The sequence below is a fragment of the Paramisgurnus dabryanus genome, chromosome 14 (genome assembly GCF_030506205.2).
Source record: "Paramisgurnus dabryanus chromosome 14, PD_genome_1.1, whole genome shotgun sequence".
NCBI lineage: Eukaryota > Metazoa > Chordata > Actinopteri > Cypriniformes > Cobitidae > Paramisgurnus > Paramisgurnus dabryanus.
The window spans coordinates 29,502,926-29,513,709 of NC_133350.1; the positions used below are offsets into that span (position 1 = coordinate 29,502,926).

General features: G+C 38.9%; 1 long non-coding RNA gene across 1 annotated transcript; it reads left to right on the forward strand.

Annotated features, from left to right (window-relative positions):
• The first annotated feature begins 1,206 nt into the window (after positions 1-1,206).
• LOC135719466 (uncharacterized) lies at positions 1,207-10,581 on the forward strand. Its single transcript, XR_010521110.1, has 3 exons — positions 1,207-1,239; positions 8,850-8,877; positions 9,918-10,581. It is a non-coding gene; the product is annotated as an uncharacterized lncRNA (long non-coding RNA).
• Positions 10,582-10,784: the final 203 nt, after the last annotated feature.

Consider the following 10,784-nt stretch of genomic DNA (forward strand, 5'->3'; position numbering starts at 1 on the left):
GGTGTGGTGTGCAGGGGTGGCTGGTGACTTTTCTTGTGAGGGATTCAAAAATTTGTGTTTGGGGTGTCATGTGTGTTGCTCATCATGTCAAAATATGTGTTTGTTGCATCATGTGAACCATGTGCATCATGCACCTTGCCTGCTGGCAGGGGCGTTGCACAAGATCTCGGGCCCTATGCATAGGCAATCCTGATGGGCCCCCATGCCCCACCCCCATAATATATTCCAGACTTTCAAGGGCCCTCTCTTCCTTTGGGGCCTTGGTAATCAGTACTGGTTTTACCCCCAGTCCGACACCCCTGCCTGCTGGACACACATCGAAAGGATTAGTAATAAAAGAGGCGCTCACAAAATACTTGCAAGACACTAACTTAACACTGAACTCATGCCACTAAGAACTAGGCTACATACGTTGTGATGAGATTTGCATCGTGCGCCCTCGAAAAAGAAGTCACCACGCGGCCGTCACTACGTGAATGGCAGAATTGCAAGCAGGATGCCACTGCTCTCCAAACAGATGCTCCTACCTTCAGTTTGCTAAGGTCATGTGAACAGGGCTACTGGATTTTATTTATTTGGGATCTATGGGCTACAGTTTCTACAGTTTCTTACGAAAATTAAATACATGGTTTACTACAGTTTAAACAACAACAACAAAACATGGTTACTGTAGTAAAACCATATGCTTATGTTGTGTTTTGGTGCTGGTATGCTGGTGACCACCAGCTAAACCAGCATAGACCAGCATAATTCCCATGCTGGTCCATGCTGGTTTGATGCTGTTTTTTTCAGCAGGGATTTTACTGTACCACAAAAAACATGCTTAATTTTCGTTAGGTAGGCTATTGTCTCTTTTTTCAATGGGCTATTATACTTTCATGTAGAAAATTAACCATGGTTTTACTATAGTTAAAACCAAAAAACCATAGTAAAACCATGGTAAGTGTAGTAAAACCATGGTTTTGCTGATAGTAACCAATACACAAAAAAAAAACATGTTACTACACTTTTACCACAATAAAACCATATTTAATTTTCGTAAGAGCTATATGCACATTGTGTTTTGGGGTATATTTATTCAGAAACGTTGTATTAAATGAATACAACATATGTTGTATTCATTTAAAAAAAAAACGGCGCCAAGAAAAAAGGACATGCGCATTGCTCTGCTGAGCCAGTTGGAGCTGGTACATTTTAATTACTTGCGTCTTCACTGGAGTGCTGCAAGCTCGAAGTGTGGTGAGTAGGTCTGTTTTATTACATTTTATGACATTAAACCAGGGGTGTCAAACTCATTTTAGGCTGTGGGCCGGATGGTAAATAACGCCATGAAGTGCGGGCGGATAATTTTTTTAAACCTTAGTGTGGTGATAATTGTGTTAAAATTAACTTAACAAACCAATTAATTAGTTTGTTTAGCAAGAAAACCAGAGAAACACACAGCTCTGTGAAAACTACATTTCATAAAGTCACACTCATAGCCTACTGTATATTATACACACAAATTTACATCTGAACAAAACCCACTGGCCTTATAGGTTAAAAAGCTTTAATTTAACTTCTTTTGCCTTGATGCCAAAATTATTTATAAACCATTCACTTTTCTTTGGAATATATTTGTAATGAGAACAGTCATTTAGAAAATGCTAGATGGGGCAGTGGCCCAAAACAAAAATGGGACTATGGGGGGTGGTACTATTATTATGGTTTTAATAAAGTATTATAAATATTATGTATTAAATTACTAGCATCAACTTAGACAAGTGATTATAATGGGAAATATAATAAGAATTAAAGTGTGACAATCTGCTAAATATTCAATATGATTTACCTGCTGGCTTGATGGAGCTTTGAATCCATATTTGCAATGTTGAACTGCTGCTAAAAGCCTCGTTATTTTGTGAAGGCATTGGTGTTTTTTGTATTTTTTGTCTACAAAGTGTGCCAACAACAGCAAATTTAGTGTTTATATTAACTTAGATCTGATCGGGAACATTAAATCGATTAGACAAGCATTGTAACGTAAATAAGAATGTGGATATTTTGGTTTGTTAGCTTGCTAAGTTGTTAGCACTTTTAGAACACTGACAGCAAATCATTACCGGAAGAAATACATAAACATACTTACAAATTACTAATTCTGCGGTTTAACAACTGATATAATGTAATGAATCCACCTGTTAATGCAACGAACTTCGGAAACTGTCATCTTCGCTCTCCAGGCAGAGAGTGGACACAGAGAAGCTGCGGAGCGGGCGAGAAAACACGAAGTGGATCACCGGAATCAGTGGATCTTTAGCGGAGCGGTAACAATAAAACGGCAAGTTTTTTGGGCACCGTGTTTAGTCTATGTTCCGCGTTTTGCTGCTTTCCGCAAGTCTGTCATATTAAAAACGAACTAGACACCCGCCTAAAAGGGTTTTTTAAATATGTATTTAATATTTAATAATACGGTATAAATCATCACGCGGGCCGGATTGGACACCTTTGCATTAAACTGTTGATAAAAAGTATATTCAAGTAGTCAAACATTAAAATTTTCTTGGATGTTATTCAGTGGCGAAGCTCGTTAACGTTAGGTGAATGCGTACGGTCGCGGTTGCGAAAATCAATCTTGTTTTTAAATTGTCAGAGTATTAAAGAGCACCTATTATGGGATACACGTTTTTAAACATCATTTTGTGTGTAAGTGTGTATTAGTACATGCTAACGATATTCAAAAAGTACATACCTCAAAGAAAACGATGACGCGAGTTATCGTCTCTAACGTTCGAGGACTACAAAAAACACTCGGATTGTAGGCAACAGTTTACTTCCTGGGATTAGTGACGTAGATAAGACCAACATTATCATAGTTCAGCCCTCTCTGCTTTGCTTGGGTACGCCCTCAAAGACGAGGGTGGGGAGCGCCGAGTCAGAAGAGAGCTAAAATGGCGGAGGTTGGGAGTCCCTGCTTTGACTCTGTTTGCAAACTCTTGTTTCATCGTTTAAGCGATTAAATCTCTCGAGTAGACGCTGTCTCTTTAGATGCGAGGGCAAAATAGCACTTTATGGACTTCCACAGAGGACATCATGTTTAATACGGTTGCGTAAAAATCCAGTCAGAAGTTGTTCACGGAGTTTTCACAATAACTGCTTCTCATGAACCGAAGCTGGACGTCTCCTCCTGAAAGTTGGATTACTGTGCACTTCTGGATCACAGGCTGTAAGTATTCACGTTTATTATTTGCCTTTTACTGTACATTACGTAACCGGTAACCGGAGATTAACATAATGTGCGTGTAGAGCTAAGCTTGCAAGCGAACTGTTTTGTGTTGTAATAATGTATTTCATAAACAACGTACCATATTTACACACGTGTATGTTGAATTATGCAGACTATCGTTTTTTTTATCGATGTTGGTTTAGACATGTTTACAAACTTGCTAAGTTACCAGCTAAACTGTTACCGGTAAAATTTGTTCTCATGATCAAACTCAAGAAACTCTAAGTACAGATGATTTGTTTAAAGTTATATGTATTTTACTGTTGTATTTACTTGAAGCTTTCTTAGATTTTGAAACGAAGTAAACACGTAATGTGTGTTGCTAATGTTGGGCCATGTAATATGTAATACATTAACGTTTTAATGAATAGTCTAACGATTTATAGTCATGGTACTCTATTGTTATAATATGTCTTTTTGACTGAATACATGTTTGTTTTATTTGTCTATATCTTAGATTCGCAGCTGGACACATCCTTCTACACTGTATGCAAACATGCAACATCATAACACACAGTACAAGGAGTCAGACTGGCATATGATGATTTTCTCATTTATTGGAATGCTGTGCAGGTATTTAAGTATTTTAGTAACTGTGTTAAATAAAGTAGTATTTACTTTTACAATAAATTTATGCTTGCTTATATTTTTACAGGTTGTACCTTGCAGCCATCCATTACAATGTCACCAAGCCGTAACAAAAGCAGGAGAGGGAAAGTACAAGGCTATGTTCCCAAAACACAAATGACATACCGTAAGCAGTAATGTTTTATTTCAAATACATTCATAATTAAAAACTTAATGTATGAAGCAGGGAAATAAATGATCAAAACAAAAGATTTATTGACTGCAATATTTGTACAGTTATGTGGAGGATGTGATCAGGCTTGTGTTTGGTGAGGTATTTGAAGATAAGCTGAAGGAAACCCCGATTCCAATGGACCTGGCATCACAGTTTGAGAGACCTTCAAAGGAGGACGTGATTGCATGCCATCTTCAGTGCAGGGGTCGTCGAAAGCCAAAATTGTGACCGATCTGATCAGGAAGCTCCAAGCATATCTGGAGAACAACACACGACAGGATGATAACCTTATAGTGTCGTCTTAGATAGCACCAGCTGACAAAGCTTTGATATGCCATTTATCTGAATAGATAGCTGTAAGAAATGAATTGAACAATTTTTGAAAGAAGAGCACAATATGGTTACTAAAGTATGTTTATTTGTATATTGTTTAACATTTAAATATATATTTGTAATAAATAAAAAACTTTTGACTGACTACTATATTTTCTTTAAAGTTACATATTTTGTTATTTTGGGTACTTTGTTACTATAATGATACTTAAGTGTTATTGGTTTAAAAATGTAATAAAACTTACTCTAGTCCTGCACCTCAAAGGCTTATAGTCGGTACAATAAATGTTCTGTGTGTAGGGATTTAGACAATTTGTGCAAAACCTGGATGATGAATCACGCAGGTAAGAGGCCCTGGAACCTGTTACATTCTCCTTAAAACCTAATAAGTAAAAAGAGCACTTTTAAGTAAGCAGTCTTTCATAATAAACTTTAACATAGTGAAATTGTCATGACTGGGAAACAGGAATCAGGACGCAAGTGCAGGGTTCACCATGAAATAAATAACATTTAATATAAAATGAACAGAAACAAAACACGAGGAGTAAAACAGCAACACAGGAACATCCAATACAGAGAACAACAGGAACAGACGTGGAACGGCGACAATGACAATGATCCGGCGACAGGTGAGAAACAGACAGCAGTATAAATACACAACACTTAACGGGGAACAGGTGTGATGAATCAGTCCGTGAATTGTCCAGGTGACGTAATCGGAGAGACAAACAAAACATGACACGGATCACTGTGACATGACCCCTCCCTCTACGAGTGGCTACCAGACACTCACATAAACAAAACAAACACAAAAGTCTGGTAGCGAGAGTCCAAGGGAGGGGTGGAGGGCTTGGGGACCCTGGCGAAGCCAGCAGCCGCCGGGATGAGACCAACAGGAACGGTAGGCCGGACTGCGCCAGGAGAACCGGAGCGATCGCTCCGAGAACCGAGGCAGACGAATTACCCCCCTTCTGGGAATCGTCGACGATGAGGTGCCCCCCGGAAGTCATCTCCCGTCCCCTCATGGAAATGGAGACCCTCACTCGGTAGCCACCCCGGGGAAATGATCGGGCGTGGTCCGTTCCGGATCCCCCTACGAGCGGGACGGTGGTCCTCCGAGTGACCGTCGACGACGAACTAACTGTTGGGGGACCGCCTGGGCCGATCCTCCTCCCGCATGCTCGCAGGAGCGAGCGATCGCTCACGGTGGTCCCCAAGAGACATCGGGGCTGATGGGGAATGAACCCCGATGTCACTACTCCCCCTCGACGAAATTCCTGGGGGAGCCGCCCTCCGTGAACCCGCTGCGTCCAGTCTGGCCGGATCATTCTGTCATGACTGGGAAACAGGAATCAGGACGCAAGTGCAGGGTTCACCATGAAATAAATAACATTTAATATAAAATGAACAGAAACAAAACACGAGGAGTAAAACAGCAACACAGGAACATCCAATACAGAGAACAACAGGAACAGACGTGGAACGGCGACAATGACAATGATCCGGCGACAGGTGAGAAACAGACAGCAGTATAAATACACAACACTTAACGGGGAACAGGTGTGATGAATCAGTCCGTGAATTGTCCAGGTGACGTAATCGGAGAGACAAACAAAACATGACACGGATCACCGTGACAGAAATAATGTAGAACATTCATTTCAATTAATACTTTCTTTGTGCTACATTTGGTGTTTCCATATAGTTTGCACAGTGATATAGTATGTAAGCAGTCTTTTATAATACAGTTTACTATAGAAAAATAATGTTAACTAATGAAATAGTTTTATAATCATTTCAACAAATACTTTCTATGTGCTACATTTGGTGTTTCCATATAGTTTGCACAGTAATATAGTATGTAAGCAGTATTTTATAATAAAGTTTACTATAGTAAAATAATGTTAACAAGTGAAATAGTTTTATAATCATTTCAAAAAATACTTTCTATGTGCTACATTTGGTGTTTCCATATAGTTTGCAAAGTAATGTAGTACATTATAATTACCTTTTGGATGTCTTTGCAACACATTTTCGTCTTCGTTTAGCATTCTGGCAGAACTAAGGACACCTAAAAAAGTTAAATCCAATCGCGTTCATTGACGGAGATCGTTTATATCGTAACGGCCGTCTGAACTCTCTGGATCGAGCTCGAAGTGGTAAGGCAGTACAGACACCATCGTTTATAGAGAAATATAGCGCTTGTTTACGTTGCCTGTGACTCTCAGTCAGAACCGGAAAACCCACGCCTAGTCAGGGGCGTAACCCTTCAAACACACGCCGAACCCAGTTGACCAATAACAGTTGAGTAGTCATCTGACCAATCCGAATACACTAGACATTTTGGGAGGCGGAGACAGGAACTAAACCGAGCGTTTTCCAGACAGGCAGAAATCGGTGAGGTATGTAAGCAATTTATAAGACTCACAATGCATTAATTAAAGTTTTAATAATATGTATATACTATGGGATATTACAATAACGTGCTAACGTGCTTATTTATTAGCATAATTGGTGCTCTTTAACACACTACATTTACTCTGTTAACGTTACATGTACTTAAGAAGCACTTTAGGATATATTTAACAGTTAAAGTGGGTATTTTTACTTTTACTCGTAACTCGATGATATTTCTAATGAAAATGACATGCACTCAGTTTTGCATGACGCACTTTATTTTAATGCAGTACGAAATGCGAACGTCAGATTATTGTTATTTTGTCATAATTTGCCGAAGCATTTGATTTGTGAATGAATGACTCTTTTGAACGAGTCGATTCTTCACAAAAGGAATTACTGTTTTGTACCGGGTCGATTCTAAAATAGGTATTGATTGAACGGTTTGAATCAATTTGAATGATTTGTTCCGTTTGCTGCAAGATCTGAATCATCTGTACATCTGCAGCACTTCTCTCTCGTAACGTCGTGAAACTTAAAAACACGCCAATAGGAGTGTTAGATGAAGTGGATGCAAGTGAACTATCAATCTACTGAAACAAAAGCGGTAAATGTATTCGAAGAAGAAAATGCTCGCGCGACCTGTGCGTCAGACCCGGATAAACGCATGTATGTATAGAGACAGAGCGCCGCGCGTCATAACCTGAAAACCACGCCCACCGGGGGGAAAACAATCCAACCGTCTCCATTGACTTTGTATTGCGAGATGCTGCCTCCTTGTCATTTCTGGCTTATAACAAAAAACAGAATAATGCCTAAAAACTGCTGTGTGACAATATGTACAGCTAACAAGCCAAAGAACCCAGAAATAAGTTTTTATAAGCTGTCGAGCCGTAAAACCCTGTCTTTAAGGAGAATAAAGTGGATCGCCGACTACGTTTCCCCCTATTGGACGCAGTTCTACTAATAGTATTACTATGAAAAGTTGCCTGTTTCCATTTTTGTGTCTTTAAACGCTCGTTTTTGGGGTCGACAGCTTATAAAAACTTATTTACAGATTAAAATTAAAAACAGAATAATACATAAAAGCTGCTGTGTGGCAAGGTGTACAGCTAAAAAGCCAAAAAACCCAGAAATAAGTTTTTTTTAAGCTGTCGACCTCATAAAACGAGCGTTTAAAGAAACAAAAGTGGAAACAGGCAACTTTTCATAGTACTTCTATTAGTAGAACTGTGTCCACTAGGGGGAAACGTAGTCGGCGATCCACTTTATTCTCCTTAAAGACAGGGTTTTACGGCTCGACAGCTTATAAAAACTTATTTCTGGGTTCTTTGGCTTGTTAGCTGTACATATTGTCACACAGCAGCTTTTAGGCATTATTCTGTTTTTTGTTATAAGCCAGAAATGACAAGGAGGCAGCCTCTCGCAATACAAAGTCAATGGAGACGGTTGGATTGTTTTCCCCCCCGGTGGGCGTGGTTTTCAAATTTGCATATCGGCGCTCTGTCTCTATCGCTGCAGCCCAGAGACTGCAAGTGGGAGGAGCTTACGCCGCAAGTGGGAGCTGACAAAGTAAGTTAAAATGTTCACTTGAATCACAGCCATGATTACAGCAGGAAGAAAATCCATCGACGATTGGCGTCTGATTCACTCTAAAAAGTAATGTTTGTTCAGATGTGAGTGCTTTTTGTGACACATTAGTTTGATAATATTAGATAACACGAATTACTATATTTTAACTCAAGTATAATATCGACGGCTGTCCCCTCCTATGGAAATCACGTTTTCGTTTGGCTGCATGTTTTGTTGTAAAGAGCACTATTTTGTTTGCTCAGTTTGATCACTGATATCTATTACAAGTTTTAATGTCATTTTGGATATAGGGAAGCAATTAGGTGCAGCGTTATAACAAGACTGTTGTTGCACTTCTATGCTTAACTTTACATGAAAAAAAGATAGTAGCCTACATACTGTATAGTATGGACTTGGTTAGTGAACTTTAAGAGTATTTGCCAACTGTTAACTCATATAATTTTGTCATTTTTATTTCAGATCCTTAGTAGCTGTTATTCAATACCATGTAAGTATTTAGAATTTAATATTTTGCTAACGTTTCTTGAATATAAAGTTTCCCTACTGCAATAGAATGCATCATGGCCTGCTTTCTTACCTCACTAGAAATGTAGTTGCAGTCAAGTGTGCCAAGCAGCACTTCTTTAGGGATTTGCTGCTCCATAAAAAGTGGAAAATAAAAATTGCATTGTATTTATTAGGGCTGTGTATTGCCAACAATTTCCTGATATGATACGTATCCCGATACAAGGTCACGGTACGATGCACATCACGAAGCAAGACTATTTTGAATTACATTTTTGTTCAGAATTTAGTAACATTGTTATTATTATTATTATTATTATTATTAACTGTTTATTGTACATTGAATAAGCAGTGTTGTTACAGAATTCTGGTATCGGAAGCGGAAATAGTGGTATCGGTGCATGCCTAGTTTGATCGGCTCTCTAATTTTTCTTACAGTACTTTGATTTCATACATCAATCAGTGTATACAATGCCACTTCAAGATGAACACACCTAATATTCGTTAGTATGGCTGTGTGGGGAAAAAATTATGTTTAACATAAGCATATACCTACTAGAGTGCGGATCGGGCCGCATTTTTCTGTCCGAGCCCGGCCACGTTCGACAGGGCAGTAACCAAACCCGACCGTAACCCGACAGGCATTACAATATTTATGTCTGAGCCCAACACAGTTAAAAATCGTATAGAGCCCCGTATAGTGTTATATGCCCTCACGTGCACCTGAAACAGTAGGTAGCAGTATGCACCTATGAAGTTGTTTCGCAACCTGCTATTAAACATTAGATGAATAAGAAGGTGATGTGTGAATGCGCGTGTTTCATTTTAAGATGAACTATCTTAACTAGAACATAATTTCTAAATGTCTATTCGAACCCGGCCCGTTGGGTACCACCGGGTCCCGCGGGCTCGGTTTGAGTATCCATCCTTTAATACCTACTGTATGCCAAACACTGTCATTGTAAAAAGAACAAATGTGTCATTTTTAATATTTTTATCTTAAAAATTTATTTGGTTTTGCAGATGCTCTTAAGGACAACGCCCTGATGTCCAAGGTCAATCAGCAAGAAGCTGAGAAGGCACTGTCAAAATGGTTCACTGGGGCAAGGGACAGAGGAGGACAGAGAGCATCAAGAATGCAGAAAAGGATGTCTGTTTGAGAAAGGTTATAACTACAGTTGCTGATTTGAACTGTCATAGTTCTTTTATTTTTCTTAAAGGAAAACCTTTTTCAATATTTTACCATGTTCTTCCCTCAACTTAGATGAATTAATACATACCTCTATTTTCTCAATGCGTGCACTTAAAGGTGGGGTGCACAATTTCTGAAAAATAAAGTTTTGGAAAAGGGAGTCGGGCCGACTACCAAAACACACTTCTAGCCAATCAGCAGCATGTCTACTAACTGACATCGTTTCCTGCGTTGCGTATTTGTGGGACGGGTCTATCAAAAAAAGGTCCAGATTCTATTAGTGTAAGGGTGTGTTTGTTTGGATGATTTCAAATGTAAACATTGGCTTTCATGCACCCTGCCTTTATTTGTTGTGAATTGTGGCGTGAATATGTTAGCATTTAGCCTAGCACCATTCATTCATTAAGATCCAAACAGGGAAGAATTTAAAAGCCACCAAACACGTCCATGTTTTCTAGGGGTGCACGATTCAGAAAATTTCACGATTCGATTCCGATTTTTGGGCTCAAGATTCGATAAAGAAAAACCGATTTTCGATTCAAAAACGATTCTTGATTTTAACAAACGATTCACATTATGTAAATGTAGTTTACTTTTTCCTATGTGACTGATTGAAGTAGATATACAATTTTAAAGAAAAGAAACACAACAAGCTAAATGTAGTTTGATGTTACTTTATGTCTTTATGCAAAAATAAA